This window comes from Rhinoderma darwinii, chromosome 3 (assembly GCF_050947455.1).
Source record: "Rhinoderma darwinii isolate aRhiDar2 chromosome 3, aRhiDar2.hap1, whole genome shotgun sequence".
In the NCBI taxonomy this organism is placed as follows: domain Eukaryota; kingdom Metazoa; phylum Chordata; class Amphibia; order Anura; family Rhinodermatidae; genus Rhinoderma; species Rhinoderma darwinii.
This window is the reverse complement of record NC_134689.1, coordinates 77,598,191-77,615,264: the sequence shown is the minus strand read 5'-3', so window position 1 is coordinate 77,615,264 and position 17,074 is coordinate 77,598,191. Positions and strand designations below refer to the sequence as shown.

Sequence of the window (17,074 nt, the reverse complement as noted above, 5' to 3'; positions counted from 1 at the left end):
CTTTCTATTTTAAATTCCCAAAAACTGGACCCTTAACATGACGGTTTTTTCTTCCATTTCTGAAAGGCTTCGCTTTTCTATAAGTCAGGATGGCCGAGCGGTCTAAGGCGCTGCGTTCAGGTCGCAGTCTCCCCTGGAGGCGTGGGTTCAAATCCCACTTCTGACAATACAACTTTTATTAAACACGACACAAAATGTTAGACTCTTCAGATGACTGTCTTGGCATCCAATCTTGAAAGTTTTCTTATTTGTGTAGGATAGGATGACCGAGCAGTCTCTCGTGAAGGCGTGGATTTAAATCCCACTTTTGAATACTCATATTTAAGTAAACTATGTAAGACAATACCGATTCCTCTGCTTACTTGAGTGAATGTTATAGAGAATGGAACTCCACTAAACTACTGCTGGGTACCTCCCAGGGTAGTTTTTCTGTATTTTCAGGTTAAAGCAAGAACAAGGGTTCTTCAGGACCTCTTTTTTACAGCACTGTTAATCATAAACCAATAACTACATGATGGAAATGGACAAGAAACAGTACTAATCTTTCTATTTTAAATTCCTAAAAACTGGACCCTTAACATTACGGTTTTTTCTTCCATTTCTGAAAGGCTTGGCTTTTCTATAAGTCAGGATGGCCGAGCGGTCTAAGGCGCTGCGTTAAGGTCGCAGTCTCCCCTGGAGGCGTGGGTTCAAATCCCACTTCTGACAATACAACTTTTATTAAACACACTGCAATGTCATTCCGACAGCGCTAGTGAAAAAACCCACTATGCCAAAACACGCCCCAAAATGTTAGACTCTTCAGATGACTGGCTTGGCATCCAATCTTGAAAGTTTTCTTATTTGTGTAGGATAGGATGACCGAGCAGTCTCGTGAAGGCGTGGATTTAAATCCCACTTTTGAATACTCATATTTAAGTAAACTATGTAAGACAATACCGATTCCTCTGCTTACTTGAGTGAATGTTATAGAGAATGGAACTCCACTAAACTACTGCTGGGTACCTCCCAGGGTAGTTTTTCTGTATTTTCAGGTTAAAGCAAGAACAAGGGTTCTTCAGGACCTCTTTTTTACAGCACTGTTAATCATAAACCAATAACTACATGATGGAAATGGACAAGAAACAGTACTAATCTTTCAATTTTCAATTTCATATTTAAGTAACTATGTAAGACAATACAGATTCCTCTGCTTACTTGAGTGAATGTTATAGAGAATGGAACTCCACTAAACTACTGCTGGGTACCTCCCAGGGTAGTTTTTCTGTATTTTCAGGTTAAAGCAAGAACAAGGGTTCTTCAGGACCTCTTTTTTACAGCACTGTTAATCATAAACCAATAACTACATGATGGAAATGGACAAGAAACAGTACTAATCTTTCTATTTTCTATTTCATATTTAAGTAACTATGTAAGACAATACAGATTCCTCTGCTTACTTGAGTGAATGTTATAGAGAATGGAACTCCACTAAACTACTGCTGGGTACCTCCCAGGGTAGTTTTTCTGTATTTTCAGGTTAAAGCAAGAACAAGGGTTCTTCAGGACCTCTTTGTTACTGCACTGTTAATCATAAACCAATAACTACATGATGGAAATGGACAAGAAACAGTTCTAATCTTTCTATTTTAAATTCCCAAAAACTGGACCCTTAACATGACGGTTTTTTCTTCCATATCTGAAAGGCTTGGCTTTTCTATAAGTCAGGATGGCCGAGTGGTCTAAGGCGCTGTGTTCAGGTCGCAGTCTCCCCTGGAGGCGTGGGTTCAAATCCCACTTCTGACAATACAACTTTTATTAAACACACTGCAATGTCATTCCGACAGCGCTAGTGAAAAAACCCACTATGCCAAAACACGCCCCAAAATGTTAGACTCTTCAGATGACTGGCTTGGCATCCAATCTTGAAAGTTTTCTTATTTGTGTAGGATAGGATGACCGAGCAGTCTCTCGTGAAGGCGTGCATTTAAATCCCACTTTTGAATACTCATATTTAAGTAAACTATGTAAGACAATACCGATTCCTCTGCTTACTTGAGTGAATGTTATAGAGAATGGAACTCCACTAAACTACTGCTGGGTACCTCCCAGGGTAGTTTTTCTGTATTTTCAGGTTAAAGCAAGAACAAGGGTTCTTCAGGACCTCTTTTTTACAGCACTGTTAATCATAAACCAATAACTACATGATGGAAATGGACAAGAAACAGTACTAATCTTTCAATTTTCTATTTCATATTTAAGTAACTATGTAAGACAATACAGATTCCTCTGCTTACTTGAGTGAATGTTATAGAGAATGGAACTCCACTAAACTACTGCTGGGTACCTCCCAGGGTAGTTTTTCTGTATTTTCAGGTTAAAGCAAGAACAAGGGTTCTTCAGGACCTCTTTTTTACAGCACTGTTAATCATAAACCAATAACTACATGATGGAAATGGACAAGAAACAGTACTAATCTTTCTATTTTCTATTTCATATTTAAGTAACTATGTAAGACAATACAGATTCCTCTGCTTACTTGAGTGAATGTTATAGAGAATGGAACTCCACTAAACTACTGCTGGGTACCTCCCAGGGTAGTTTTTCTGTATTTTCAGGTTAAAGCAAGAACAAGGGTTCTTCAGGACCTCTTTGTTACAGCACTGTTAATCATAAACCAATAACTACATGATGGAAATGGACAAGAAACAGTTCTAATCTTTCTATTTTAAATTCCCAAAAACTGGACCCTTAACATGACGGTTTTTTCTTCCATATCTGAAAGGCTTGGCTTTTCTATAAGTCAGGATGGCCGAGTGGTCTAAGGCACTGCGTTCAGGTCGCAGTCTCCCCTGGAGGCGTGGGTTCAAATCCCACTTCTGACAATACAACTTTTATTAAACACACTGCAATGTCATTCCGACAGCGCTAGTGAAAAAACCCACTATGCCAAAACACGCCCCAAAATGTTAGACTCTTCAGATGACTGGCTTGGCATCCAATCTTGAAAGTTTTCTTATTTGTGTAGGATAGGATGACCGAGCAGTCTCTCGTGAAGGCGTGGATTTAAATCCCACTTTTGAATACTCATATTTAAGTAAACTATGTAAGACAATACCGATTCCTCTGCTTACTTGAGTGAATGTTATAGAGAATGGAACTCCACTAAACTACTGCTGGGTACCTCCCAGGGTAGTTTTTCTGTATTTTCAGGTTAAAGCAAGAACAAGGGTTCTTCAGGACCTCTTTTTTACAGCACTGTTAATCATAAACCAATAACTACATGATGGAAATGGACAAGAAACAGTACTAATCTTTCAATTTTCAATTTCATATTTAAGTAACTATGTAAGACAATACAGATTCCTCTGCTTACTTGAGTGAATGTTATAGAGAATGGAACTCCACTAAACTACTGCTGGGTACCTCCCAGGGTAGTTTTTCTGTATTTTCAGGTTAAAGCAAGAACAAGGGTTCTTCAGGACCTCTTTTTTACAGCACTGTTAATCATAAACCAATAACTACATGATGGAAATGGACAAGAAACAGTACTAATCTTTCTATTTTCTATTTCATATTTAAGTAACTATGTAAGACAATACAGATTCCTCTGCTTACTTGAGTGAATGTTATAGAGAATGGAACTCCACTAAACTACTGCTGGGTACCTCCCAGGGTAGTTTTTCTGTATTTTCAGGTTAAAGCAAGAACAAGGGTTCTTCAGGACCTCTTTGTTACAGCACTGTTAATCATAAACCAATAACTACATGATGGAAATGGACAAGAAACAGTTCTAATCTTTCTATTTTAAATTCCCAAAAACTGGACCCTTAACATGACGGTTTTTTCTTCCATATCTGAAAGGCTTGGCTTTTCTATAAGTCAGGATGGCCGAGCGGTCTAAGGCGCTGCGTTCAGGTCGCAGTCTCCCCTGGAGACGTGGGTTCAAATCCCACTTCTGACAATACAACTTTTTTTAAACACACTGCAATGTCATTCCGACAGCGCTAGTGAAAAAACCCACTATGCCAAAACACGCCCCAAAATGTTAGACTCTTCAGATGACTGGCTTGGCATCCAATCTTGAAAGTTTTCTTATTTGTGTAGGATAGGATGACCGAGCAGTCTCTCGTGAAGGCGTGGATTTAAATCCCACTTTTGAATACTCATATTTAAGTAAACTATGTAAGACAATACCGATTCCTCTGCTTACTTGAGTGAATGTTATAGAGAATGGAACTCCACTAAACTACTGCTGGGTACCTCCCAGGGTAGTTTTTCTGTATTTTCAGGTTAAAGCAAGAACAAGGGTTCTTCAGGACCTCTTTTTTACAGCACTGTTAATCATAAACCAATAACTACATGATGGAAATGGACAAGAAACAGTACTAATCTTTCTATTTTCTATTTCATATTTAAGTAACTATGTAAGACAATACAGATTCCTCTGCTTACTTGAGTGAATGTTATAGAGAATGGAACTCCACTAAACTACTGCTGGGTACCTCCCAGGGTAGTTTTTCTGTATTTTCAGGTTAAAGCAAGAACAAGGGTTCTTCAGGACCTCTTTGTTACAGCACTGTTAATCATAAACCAATAACTACATGATGGAAATGGACAAGAAACAGTTCTAATCTTTCTATTTTAAATTCCCAAAAACTGGACCCTTAACATGACGGTTTTTTCTTCCATTTCTGAAAGGCTTGGCTTTTCTATAAGTCAGGATGGCCGAGCGGTCTAAGGCGCTGCGTTCAGGTCGCAGTCTCCCCTGGAGGCGTGGGTTCAAATCCCACTTCTGACAATACAACTTTTATTAAACACACTGCAATGTCATTCCGACAGCGCTAGTGAAAAAACCCACTATGCCAAAACACGCCCCAAAATGTTAGACTCTTCAGATGACTGGCTTGGCATCCAATCTTGAAAGTTTTCTTATTTGTGTAGGATAGGATGACCGAGCAGTCTCTCGTGAAGGCGTGGATTTAAATCCCACTTTTGAATACTCATATTTAAGTAAACTATGTAAGACAATACCGATTCCTCTGCTTACTTGAGTGAATGTTATAGAGAATGGAACTCCACTAAACTACTGCTGGGTACCTCCCAGGGTAGTTTTTCTGTATTTTCAGGTTAAAGCAAGAACAAGGGTTCTTCAGGACCTCTTTTTTACAGCACTGTTAATCATAAACAAATAACTACATGATGGAAATGGACAAGAAACAGTACTAATCTTTCAATTTTCTATTTCATATTTAAGTAACTATGTAAGACAATACAGATTCCTCTGCTTACTTGAGTGAATGTTATAGAGAATGGAACTCCACTAAACTACTGCTGGGTACCTCCCAGGGTAGTTTTTCTGTATTTTCAGGTTAAAGCAAGAACAAGGGTTCTTCAGGACCTCTTTTTTACAGCACTGTTAATCATAAACCAATAACTACATGATGGAAATGGACAAGAAACAGTACTAATCTTTCTATTTTCTATTTCATATTTAAGTAACTATGTAAGACAATACAGATTCCTCTGCTTACTTGAGTGAATGTTATAGAGAATGGAACTCCACTAAACTACTGCTGGGTACCTCCCAGGGTAGTTTTTCTGTATTTTCAGGTTAAAGCAAGAACAAGGGTTCTTCAGGACCTCTTTGTTACAGCACTGTTAATCATAAACCAATAACTACATGATGGAAATGGACAAGAAACAGTTCTAATCTTTCTATTTTAAATTCCCAAAAACTGGACCCTTAACATGACGGTTTTTTCTTCCATTTCTGAAAGGCTTGGCTTTTCTATAAGTCAGGATGGCCGAGCGGTCTAAGGCGCTGCGTTCAGGTCGCAGTCTCCCCTGGAGGCGTGGGTTCAAATCCCACTTCTGACAATACAACTTTTATTAAACACACTGCAATGTCATTCCGACAGCGCTAGTGAAAAAACCCACTATGCCAAAACACGCCCCAAAATGTTAGACTCTTCAGATGACTGGCTTGGCATCCAATCTTGAAAGTTTTCTTATTTGTGTAGGATAGGATGACCGAGCAGTCTCTCGTGAAGGCGTGGATTTAAATCCCACTTTTGAATACTCATATTTAAGTAAACTATGTAAGACAATACCGATTCCTCTGCTTACTTGAGTGAATGTTATAGAGAATGGAACTCCACTAAACTACTGCTGGGTACCTCCCAGGGTAGTTTTTCTGTATTTTCAGGTTAAAGCAAGAACAAGGGTTCTTCAGGACCTCTTTTTTACAGCACTGTTAATCATAAACCAATAACTACATGATGGAAATGGACAAGAAACAGTACTAATCTTTCAATTTTCTATTTCATATTTAAGTAACTATGTAAGACAATACAGATTCCTCTGCTTACTTGAGTGAATGTTATAGAGAATGGAACTCCACTAAACTACTGCTGGGTACCTCCCAGGGTAGTTTTTCTGTATTTTCAGGTTAAAGCAAGAACAAGGGTTCTTCAGGACCTCTTTTTTACAGCACTGTTAATCATAAACCAATAACTACATGATGGAAATGGACAAGAAACAGTACTAATCTTTCTATTTTCTATTTCATATTTAAGTAACTATGTAAGACAATACAGATTCCTCTGCTTACTTGAGTGAATGTTATAGAGAATGGAACTCCACTAAACTACTGCTGGGTACCTCCCAGGGTAGTTTTTCTGTATTTTCAGGTTAAAGCAAGAACAAGGGTTCTTCAGGACCTCTTTGTTACAGCACTGTTAATCATAAACCAATAACTACATGATGGAAATGGACAAGAAACAGTTCTAATCTTTCTATTTTAAATTCCCAAAAACTGGACCCTTAACATGACGGTTTTTTCTTCCATATCTGAAAGGCTTGGCTTTTCTATAAGTCAGGATGGCCGAGCGGTCTAAGGCGCTGCGTTCAGGTCGCAGTCTCCCCTGGAGACGTGGGTTCAAATCCCACTTCTGACAATACAACTTTTATTAAACACACTGCAATGTCATTCCGACAGCGCTAGTGAAAAAACCCACTATGCCAAAACACGCCCCAAAATGTTAGACTCTTCAGATGACTGGCTTGGCATCCAATCTTGAAAGTTTTCTTATTTGTGTAGGATAGGATGACCGAGCAGTCTCTCGTGAAGGCGTGGATTTAAATCCCACTTTTGAATACTCATATTTAAGTAAACTATGTAAGACAATACCGATTCCTCTGCTTACTTGAGTGAATGTTATAGAGAATGGAACTCCACTAAACTACTGCTGGGTACCTCCCAGGGTAGTTTTTCTGTATTTTCAGGTTAAAGCAAGAACAAGGGTTCTTCAGGACCTCTTTTTTACAGCACTGTTAATCATAAACCAATAACTACATGATGGAAATGGACAAGAAACAGTACTAATCTTTCAATTTTCTATTTCATATTTAAGTAACTATGTAAGACAATACAGATTCCTCTGCTTACTTGAGTGAATGTTATAGAGAATGGAACTCCACTAAACTACTGCTGGGTACCTCCCAGGGTAGTTTTTCTGTATTTTCAGGTTAAAGCAAGAACAAGGGTTCCTCAGGACCTCTTTTTTACAGCACTGTTAATCATAAACCAATAACTACATGATGGAAATGGACAAGAAACAGTACTAATCTTTCTATTTTCTATTTCATATTTAAGTAACTATGTAAGACAATACAGATTCCTCTGCTTACTTGAGTGAATGTTATAGAGAATGGAACTCCACTAAACTACTGCTGGGTACCTCCCAGGGTAGTTTTTCTGTATTTTCAGGTTAAAGCAAGAACAAGGGTTCTTCAGGACCTCTTTTTTACAGCACTGTTAATCATAAACCAATAACTACATGATGGAAATGGACAAGAAACAGTTCTAATCTTTCTATTTTAAATTCCCAAAAACTGGACCCTTAACATGACGGTTTTTTCTTCCATTTCTGAAAGGCTTGGCTTTTCTATAAGTCAGGATGGCCGAGTGGTCTAAGGCGCTGCGTTCAGGTCGCAGTCTCCCCTGGAGGCGTGGGTTCAAATCCCACTTCTGACAATACAATTTTTATTAAACACACTGCAATGTCATTCCGACAGCGCTAGTGAAAAAACCCACTATGCCAAAACACGCCCCAAAATGTTAGACTCTTCAGATAACTGGCTTGGCATCCAATCTTGAAAGTTTTCTTATTTGTGTAGGATAGGATGACCGAGCAGTCTCTCGTGAAGGCGTGGATTTAAATCCCACTTTTGAATACTCATATTTAAGTAAACTATGTAAGACAATACCGATTCCTCTGCTTACTTGAGTGAATGTTATAGAGAATGGAACTCCACTAAACTACTGCTGGGTACCTCCCAGGGTAGTTTTTCTGTATTTTCAGGTTAAAGCAAGAACAAGGGTTCTTCAGGACCTCTTTTTTACAGCACTGTTAATCATAAACCAATAACTACATGATGGAAATGGACAAGAAACAGTACTAATCTTTCTATTTTCTATTTCATATTTAAGTAACTATGTAAGACAATACAGATTCCTCTGCTTACTTGAGTGAATGTTATAGAGAATGGAACTCCACTAAACTACTGCTGGGTACCTCCCAGGGTAGTTTTTCTGTATTTTCAGGTTAAAGCAAGAACAAGGGTTCTTCAGTACCTCTTTGTTACAGCACTGTTAATCATAAACCAATAACTACATGATGGAAATGGACAAGAAACAGTTCTAATCTTTCTATTTTAAATTCCCAAAAACTGGACCCTTAACATGACGGTTTTTTCTTCCATATCTGAAAGGCTTGGCTTTTCTATAAGTCAGGATGGCCGAGCGGTCTAAGGCGCTGCGTTAAGGTCACAGTCTCCCCTGGAGGCGTGGGTTCAAATCCCACTTCTGACAATACAACTTTTCATAAACACACTGCAATGTCATTCCGACAGCGCTAGTGCAAAAACCCACTATGCCAAAACACGCCCCAAAATGTTAGACTCTTCAGATGACTGGCTTGGCATCCAATCTTGAAAGTTTTCTTATTTGTGTAGGATAGGATGACCGAGCAGTCTCTCGTGAAGGCGTGGATTTAAATCCCACTTTTGAATACTCATATTTAAGTAAACTATGTAAGACAATACCGATTCCTCTGCTTACTTGAGTGAATGTTATAGAGAATGGAACTCCACTAAACTACTGCTGGGTACCTCCCAGGGTAGTTTTTCTGTATTTTCAGGTTAAAGCAAGAACAAGGGTTCTTCAGGACCTCTTTTTTACAGCACTGTTAATCATAAACCAATAACTACATGATGGAAATGGACAAGAAACAGTACTAATCTTTCTATTTTCTATTTCATATTTAAGTAACTATGTAAGACAATACAGATTCCTCTGCTTACTTGAGTGAATGTTATAGAGAATGGAACTCCACTAAACTACTGCTGGGTACCTCCCAGGGTAGTTTTTCTGTATTTTCAGGTTAAAGCAAGAACAAGGGTTCTTCAGGACCTCTTTGTTACAGCACTGTTAATCATAAACCAATAACTACATGATGGAAATGGACAAGAAACAGTTCTAATCTTTCTATTTTAAATTCCCAAGAACTGGACCCTTAACATGACGGTTTTTTCTTCCATATCTGAAAGGCTTGGCTTTTCTATAAGTCAGGATGGCCGAGCGGTCTAAGGCGCTGCGTTAAGGTCGCAGTCTCCCCTGGAGGCGTGGGTTCAAATCCCACTTCTGGCTATACAACTTTTCTTAAACACACTGCAATGTCATTCCGACAGTGCTAGTGAAAAAACCCACTATGCCAAAACACGCCCCAAAATGTTAGACTCTTCAGATGACTGGCTTGGCATCCAATCTTGAAAGTTTTCTTATTTGTGTAGGATAGGATGACCGAGCAGTCTCTCGTGAAGGCGTGGATTTAAATCCCACTTTTGAATACTCATATTTAAGTAAACTATGTAAGACAATACCGATTCCTCTGCTTACTTGAGTGAATGTTATAGAGAATGGAACTCCACTAAACTACTGCTGGGTACCTCCCAGGGTAGTTTTTCTGTATTTTCAGGTTAAAGCAAGAACAAGGGTTCTTCAGGACCTCTTTTTTACAGCACTGTTAATTATAAACCAATAACTACATGATGGAAATGGAAAAGAAACAGTACTAATCTTTCTATTTTCTATTTCATATTTAAGTAACTATGTAAGACAATACAGATTCCTCTGCTTACTTGAGTGAATGTTATAGAGAATGGAACTCCACTAAACTACTGCTGGGTACCTCCCAGGGTAGTTTTTCTGTATTTTCAGGTTAAAGCAAGAACAAGGGTTCTTCAGGACCTCTTTGTTACAGCACTGTTAATCATAAACCAATAACTACATGATGGAAATGAACAAGAAACAGTTCTAATCTTTCTATTTTAAATTCCCAAAAACTGGACCCTTAACATGACGGTTTTTTCTTCCATATCTGAAAGGCTTGGCTTTTCTATAAGTCAGGATGGCCGAGCTGTCTAAGGCGCTGCGTTAAGGTCGCAGTCTTCCCTGGAGGCGTGGGTTCAAATCCCACTTCTGACAATACAACTTTTCTTAAACACACTGCAATGTCATTCCGACAGTGCTAGTGAAAAAACCCACTATGCCAAAACACGCCCCAAAATGTTAGACTCTTCAGATGACTGGCTTGGCATCCAATCTTGAAAGTTTTCTTATTTGTGTAGGATAGGATGACCGAGCAGTCTCTCGTGAAGGCGTGGATTTAAATCCCACTTTTGAATACTCATATTTAAGTAAACTATGTAAGACAATACCGATTCCTCTGCTTACTTGAGTGAATGTTATAGAGAATGGAACTCCACTAAACTACTGCTGGGTACCTCCCAGGGTAGTTTTTCTGTATTTTCAGGTTAAAGCAAGAACAAGGGTTCTTCAGGACCTCTTTTTTACAGCACTGTTAATCATAAACCAATAACTACATGATGGAAATGGACAAGAAACAGTACTAATCTTTCTATTTTCTATTTCATATTTAAGTAACTATGTAAGACAATACAGATTCCTCTGCTTACTTGAGTGAATGTTATAGAGAATGGAACTCCACTAAACTACTGCTGGGTACCTCCCAGGGTAGTTTTTCTGTATTTTCAGGTTAAAGCAAGAACAAGGGTTCTTCAGTACCTCTTTGTTACAGCACTGTTAATCATAAACCAGTAACTACATGATGGAAATGGACAAGAAACAGTTCTAATCTTTCTATTTTAAATTCCCAAAAACTGGACCCTTAACATGACGGTTTTTTCTTCCATATCTGAAAGGCTTGGCTTTTCTATAAGTCAGGATGGCCGAGCGGTCTAAGGCGCTGCGTTAAGGTCGCAGTCTCCCCTGGAGGCGTGGGTTCAAATCCCACTTCTGACAATACAACTTTTCATAAACACACTGCAATGTCATTCCGACAGCGCTAGTGAAAAAACACACCCCAAAATGTTAGACTCTTCAGATAACTGGCTTGGCATCCAATCTTGAAAGTTTTCTTATTTGTGTAGGATAGGATGACCGAGCAGTCTCTCGTGAAGGCGTGGATTTAAATCCCACTTTTGAATACTCATATTTAAGTAAACTATGTAAGACAATACCGATTCCTCTGCTTACTTGAGTAAATGTTATAGAGAATGGAACTCCACTAAACTACTGCTGGGTACCTCCCAGGGTAGTTTTTCTGTATTTTCAGGTTAAAGCAAGAACAAGGGTTCTTCAGGACCTCTTTTTTACAGCACTGTTAATTATAAACCAATAACTACATGATGGAAATGGAAAAGAAACAGTACTAATCTTTCTATTTTCTATTTCATATTTAAGTAACTATGTAAGACAATACAGATTCCTCTGCTTACTTGAGTGAATGTTATAGAGAATGGAACTCCACTAAACTACTGCTGTGTACCTCCCAGGGTAGTTTTTCTGTATTTTCAGGTTAAAGCAAGAACAAGGGTTCTTCAGGACCTCTTTGTTACAGCACTGTTAATCATAAACCAATAACTACATGATGGAAATGGACAAGAAACAGTTCTAATCTTTCTATTTTAAATTCCCAAAAACTGGACCCTTAACATGACGGTTTTTTCTTCCATATCTGAAAGGCTTGGCTTTTCTATAAGTCAGGATGGCCGAGCGGTCTAAGGCGCTGCGTTAAGGTCGCAGTCTCCCCTGGAGGCGTGGGTTTGAAATCCCACTTCTGACAATACAACTTTTATTAAACACACTGCAATGTCATTCCGACAGCGCTAGTGAAAAAACCCACTATGCCAAAACACGCCCCAAAATGTTAGACTCTTCAGATGACTGGCTTGGCATCCAATCTTGAAAGTTTTCTTATTTGTGTAGGTTAGGATGACCGAGCAGTCTCTCGTGAAGGCGTGGATTTAAATCCCACTTTTGAATACTCATATTTAAGTAAACTATGTAAGACAATACCGATTCCTCTGCTTACTTGAGTGAATGTTATAGAGAATGGAACTCCACTAAACTACTGCTGGGTACCTCCCAGGGTAGTTTTTCTGTATTTTCAGGTTAAAGCAAGAACAAGGGTTCTTCAGGACCTCTTTTTTACAGCACTGTTAATCATAAACCAATAACTACATGATGGAAATGGACAAGAAACAGTACTAATCTTTCTATTTTCTATTTCATATTTAAGTAAACTATGTAAGACAATACCGATTCCTCTGCTTACTTGAGTGAATGTTATAGAGAATGGAACTCCACTAAACTACTGCTGGGTACCTCCCAGGGTAGTTTTTCTGTATTTTCAGGTTAAAGCAAGAACAAGGGTTCTTCAGTACCTCTTTGTTACAGCACTGTTAATCATAAACCAATAACTACATGATGGAAATGGACAAGAAACAGTTCTAATCTTTCTATTTTAAATTCCCAAAAACTGGACCCTTAACATGACGGTTTTTTCTTCCATATCTGAAAGGCTTGGCTTTTCTATAAGTCAGGATGGCCGAGCGGTCTAAGGCGCTGCGTTAAGGTCGCAGTCTCCCCTGGAGGCGTGGGTTCAAATCCCACTTCTGACAATACAACTTTTCATAAACACACTGCAATGTCATTCCGACAGCGCTAGTGAAAAAACCCACTATGCCAAAACACGCCCCAAAATGTTAGACTCTTCAGATGACTGGCTTGGCATCCAATCTTGAAAGTTTTCTTATTTGTGTAGGATAGGATGACCGAGCAGTCTCTCGTGAAGGCGTGGATTTAAATCCCACTTTTGAATACTCATATTTAAGTAAACTATGTAAGACAATACCGATTCCTCTGCTTACTTGAGTGAATGTTATAGAGAATGGAACTCCACTAAACTACTGCTGGGTACCTCCCAGGGTAGTTTTTCTGTATTTTCAGGTTAAAGCAAGAACAAGGGTTCTTCAGGACCTCTTTTTTACAGCACTGTTAATCATAAACCAATAACTACATGATGGAAATGGACAAGAAACAGTACTAATCTTTCTATTTTCTATTTCATATTTAAGTAACTATGTAAGACAATACAGATTCCTCTGCTTACTTGAGTGAATGTTATAGAGAATGGAACTCCACTAAACTACTGCTGGGTACCTCCCAGGGTAGTTTTTCTGTATTTTCAGGTTAAAGCAAGAACAAGGGTTCTTCATGACCTCTTTGTTACAGCACTGTTAATCATAAACCAATAACTACATGATGGAAATGGACAAGAAACAGTTCTAATCTTTCTATTTTAAATTCCCAAGAACTGGACCCTTAACATGACGGTTTTTTCTTCCATATCTGAAAGGCTTGGCTTTTCTATAAGTCAGGATGGCCGAGCGGTCTAAGGCGCTGCGTTAAGGTCGCAGTCTCCCCTGGAGGCGTGGGTTCAAATCCCACTTCTGACAATACAACTTTTCTTAAACACACTGCAATGTCATTCCGACAGTGCTAGTGAAAAAACCCACTATGCCAAAACACGCCCCAAAATGTTAGACTCTTCAGATGACTGGCTTGGCATCCAATCTTGAAAGTTTTCTTATTTGTGTAGGATAGGATGACCGAGCAGTCTCTCGTGAAGGCGTGGATTTAAATCCCACTTTTGAATACTCATATTTAAGTAAACTATGTAAGACAATACCGATTCCTCTGCTTACTTGAGTGAATGTTATAGAGAATGGAACTCCACTAAACTACTGCTGGGTACCTCCCAGGGTAGTTTTTCTGTATTTTCAGGTTAAAGCAAGAACAAGGGTTCTTCAGGACCTCTTTTTTACAGCACTGTTAATTATAAACCAATAACTACATGATGGAAATGGAAAAGAAACAGTACTAATCTTTCTATTTTCTATTTCATATTTAAGTAACTATGTAAGACAATACAGATTCCTCTGCTTACTTGAGTGAATGTTATAGAGAATGGAACTCCACTAAACTACTGCTGGGTACCTCCCAGGGTAGTTTTTCTGTATTTTCAGGTTAAAGCAAGAACAAGGGTTCTTCAGTACCTCTTTGTTACAGCACTGTTAATCATAAACCAATAACTACATGATGGAAATGGACAAGAAACAGTTCTAATCTTTCTATTTTAAATTCCCAAAAACTGGACCCTTAACATGACGGTTTTTTCTTCCATATCTGAAAGGCTTGGCTTTTCTATAAGTCAGGATGGCCGAGCGGTCTAAGGCGCTGCGTTAAGGTCGCAGTCTCCCCTGGAGGCGTGGGTTCAAATCCCACTTCTGACAATACAACTTTTCATAAACACACTGAAATGTCATTCCGACAGCGCTAGTGAAAAAACCCACTATGCCAAAACACGCCCCAAAATGTTAGACTCTTCAGATGACTGGCTTGGCATCCAATCTTGAAAGTTTTCTTATTTGTGTAGGATAGGATGACCGAGCAGTCTCTCGTGAAGGCGTGGATTTAAATCCCACTTTTGAATACTCATATTTAAGTAAACTATGTAAGACAATACCGATTCCTCTGCTTACTTGAGTGAATGTTATAGAGAATGGAACTCCACTAAACTACTGCTGGGTACCTCCCAGGGTAGTTTTTCTGTATTTTCAGGTTAAAGCAAGAACAAGGGTTCTTCAGGACCTCTTTTTTACAGCACTGTTAATCATAAACCAATAACTACATGATGGAAATGGACAAGAAACAGTACTAATCTTTCTATTTTCTATTTCATATTTAAGTAACTATGTAAGACAATACAGATTCCTCTGCTTACTTGAGTGAATGTTATAGAGAATGGAACTCCACTAAACTACTGCTGGGTACCTCCCAGGGTAGTTTTTCTGTATTTTCAGGTTAAAGCAAGAACAAGGGTTCTTCAGTACCTCTTTGTTACAGCACTGTTAATCATAAACCAATAACTACATGATGGAAATGGACAAGAAACAGTTCTAATCTTTCTATTTTAAATTCCCAAGAACTGGACCCTTAACATGACGGTTTTTTCTTCCATATCTGAAAGGCTTGGCTTTTCTATAAGTCAGGATGGCCGAGCGGTCTAAGGCGCTGCGTTAAGGTCGCAGTCTCCCCTGGAGGCGTGGGTTCAAATCCCACTTCTGGCAATACAACTTTTCTTAAACACACTGCAATGTCATTCCGACAGTGCTAGTGAAAAAACCCACTATGCCAAAACACGCCCCAAAATGTTAGACTCTTCAGATGACTGGCTTGGCATCCAATCTTGAAAGTTTTCTTATTTGTGTAGGATAGGATGACCGAGCAGTCTCTCGTGAAGGCGTGGATTTAAATCCCACTTTTGAATACTCATATTTAAGTAAACTATGTAAGACAATACCGATTCCTCTGCTTACTTGAGTGAATGTTATAGAGAATGGAACTCCACTAAACTACTGCTGGGTACCTCCCAGGGTAGTTTTTCTGTATTTTCAGGTTAAAGCAAGAACAAGGGTTCTTCAGGACCTCTTTTTTACAGCACTGTTAATTATAAACCAATAACTACATGATGGAAATGGAAAAGAAACAGTACTAATCTTTCTATTTTCTATTTCATATTTAAGTAACTATGTAAGACAATACAGATTCCTCTGCTTACTTGAGTGAATGTTATAGAGAATGGAACTCCACTAAACTACTGCTGGGTACCTCCCAGGGTAGTTTTTCTGTATTTTCAGGTTAAAGCAAGAACAAGGGTTCTTCAGGACCTCTTTGTTACAGCACTGTTAATCATAAACCAATAACTACATGATGGAAATGGACAAGAAACAGTTCTAATCTTTCTATTTTAAATTCCCAAAAACTGGACCCTTAACATGACGGTTTTTTCTTCCATATCTGAAAGGCTTGGCTTTTCTATAAGTCAGGATGGCCGAGCGGTCTAAGGCGCTGCGTTAAGGTCGCAGTCTCCCCTGGAGGCGTGGGTTCAAATCCCACTTCTGACAATACAACTTTTATTAAACACACTGCAATGTCATTCCGACAGCGCTAGTGAAAAAACCCACTATGCCAAAACACGCCCCAAAATGTTAGACTCTTCAGATGACTGGCTTGGCATCCAATCTTGAAAGTTTTCTTATTTGTGTAGGATAGGATGACCGAGCAGTCTCTCGTGAAGGCGTGGATTTAAATCCCACTTTTGAATACTCATATTTAAGTAAACTATGTAAGACAATACCGATTCCTCTGCTTACTTGAGTGAATGTAATAGAGAATGGAACTCCACTAAACTACTGCTGGGTACCTCCCAGGGTAGTTTTTCTGTATTTTCAGGTTAAAGCAAGAACAAGGGTTCTTCAGTACCTCTTTGTTACAGCACTGTTAATCATAAACCAATAACTACATGATGGAAATGGACAAGAAACAGTTCTAATCTTTCTATTTTAAATTCCCAAGAACTGGACCCTTAACATGACGGTTTTTTCTTCCATATCTGAAAGGCTTGGCTTTTCTATAAGTCAGGATGGCCGAGCGGTCTAATGCGCTGCGTTAAGGTCGCAGTCTCCCCTGGAGGCGTGGGTTCAAATCCCACTTCTGACAATACAACTTTTCTTAAACACACTGCAATGTCATTCCGACAGTGCTAGTGAAAAAACCCACTATGTCAAAACACGCCCCAAAATGTTAGACTCTTCAGATGACTGG

At 38.9% G+C, this 17,074-nt stretch overlaps 17 non-coding genes across 17 annotated transcripts; all 17 read left to right on the top strand.

Annotated features, from left to right (window-relative positions):
• The first annotated feature begins 83 nt into the window (after nt 1-83).
• TRNAL-CAG (transfer RNA leucine (anticodon CAG)) lies at nt 84-166 on the top strand. Its single transcript has one exon. It is a non-coding gene; the product is annotated as a tRNA-Leu (tRNA).
• A 459-nt stretch (nt 167-625) lies between these two features.
• TRNAL-AAG (transfer RNA leucine (anticodon AAG)) lies at nt 626-708 on the top strand. The gene has a single exon. It is a non-coding gene; the product is annotated as a tRNA-Leu (tRNA).
• A 994-nt stretch (nt 709-1,702) lies between these two features.
• On the top strand, nt 1,703-1,785 carry TRNAL-CAG (transfer RNA leucine (anticodon CAG)). Its single transcript has one exon. It is a non-coding gene; the product is annotated as a tRNA-Leu (tRNA).
• Nucleotides 1,786-2,781: 996 nt separating this feature from the next.
• TRNAL-CAG (transfer RNA leucine (anticodon CAG)) lies at nt 2,782-2,864 on the top strand. Its single transcript has one exon. It is a non-coding gene; the product is annotated as a tRNA-Leu (tRNA).
• A 996-nt stretch (nt 2,865-3,860) lies between these two features.
• On the top strand, nt 3,861-3,943 carry TRNAL-CAG (transfer RNA leucine (anticodon CAG)). Its single transcript has one exon. It is a non-coding gene; the product is annotated as a tRNA-Leu (tRNA).
• Nucleotides 3,944-4,697: 754 nt separating this feature from the next.
• On the top strand, nt 4,698-4,780 carry TRNAL-CAG (transfer RNA leucine (anticodon CAG)). The gene has a single exon. It is a non-coding gene; the product is annotated as a tRNA-Leu (tRNA).
• Nucleotides 4,781-5,776: 996 nt separating this feature from the next.
• On the top strand, nt 5,777-5,859 carry TRNAL-CAG (transfer RNA leucine (anticodon CAG)). Its single transcript has one exon. It is a non-coding gene; the product is annotated as a tRNA-Leu (tRNA).
• Nucleotides 5,860-6,855: 996 nt separating this feature from the next.
• Nucleotides 6,856-6,938, top strand: TRNAL-CAG (transfer RNA leucine (anticodon CAG)). Its single transcript has one exon. It is a non-coding gene; the product is annotated as a tRNA-Leu (tRNA).
• A 996-nt stretch (nt 6,939-7,934) lies between these two features.
• On the top strand, nt 7,935-8,017 carry TRNAL-CAG (transfer RNA leucine (anticodon CAG)). Its single transcript has one exon. It is a non-coding gene; the product is annotated as a tRNA-Leu (tRNA).
• Nucleotides 8,018-8,771: 754 nt separating this feature from the next.
• TRNAL-AAG (transfer RNA leucine (anticodon AAG)) lies at nt 8,772-8,854 on the top strand. Its single transcript has one exon. It is a non-coding gene; the product is annotated as a tRNA-Leu (tRNA).
• A 754-nt stretch (nt 8,855-9,608) lies between these two features.
• On the top strand, nt 9,609-9,691 carry TRNAL-AAG (transfer RNA leucine (anticodon AAG)). The gene has a single exon. It is a non-coding gene; the product is annotated as a tRNA-Leu (tRNA).
• Nucleotides 9,692-11,282: 1,591 nt separating this feature from the next.
• On the top strand, nt 11,283-11,365 carry TRNAL-AAG (transfer RNA leucine (anticodon AAG)). Its single transcript has one exon. It is a non-coding gene; the product is annotated as a tRNA-Leu (tRNA).
• Nucleotides 11,366-12,943: 1,578 nt separating this feature from the next.
• On the top strand, nt 12,944-13,026 carry TRNAL-AAG (transfer RNA leucine (anticodon AAG)). The gene has a single exon. It is a non-coding gene; the product is annotated as a tRNA-Leu (tRNA).
• A 754-nt stretch (nt 13,027-13,780) lies between these two features.
• TRNAL-AAG (transfer RNA leucine (anticodon AAG)) lies at nt 13,781-13,863 on the top strand. Its single transcript has one exon. It is a non-coding gene; the product is annotated as a tRNA-Leu (tRNA).
• Nucleotides 13,864-14,617: 754 nt separating this feature from the next.
• TRNAL-AAG (transfer RNA leucine (anticodon AAG)) lies at nt 14,618-14,700 on the top strand. The gene has a single exon. It is a non-coding gene; the product is annotated as a tRNA-Leu (tRNA).
• A 754-nt stretch (nt 14,701-15,454) lies between these two features.
• TRNAL-AAG (transfer RNA leucine (anticodon AAG)) lies at nt 15,455-15,537 on the top strand. The gene has a single exon. It is a non-coding gene; the product is annotated as a tRNA-Leu (tRNA).
• A 754-nt stretch (nt 15,538-16,291) lies between these two features.
• TRNAL-AAG (transfer RNA leucine (anticodon AAG)) lies at nt 16,292-16,374 on the top strand. Its single transcript has one exon. It is a non-coding gene; the product is annotated as a tRNA-Leu (tRNA).
• The last annotated feature ends 700 nt before the right edge of the window (nt 16,375-17,074 follow it).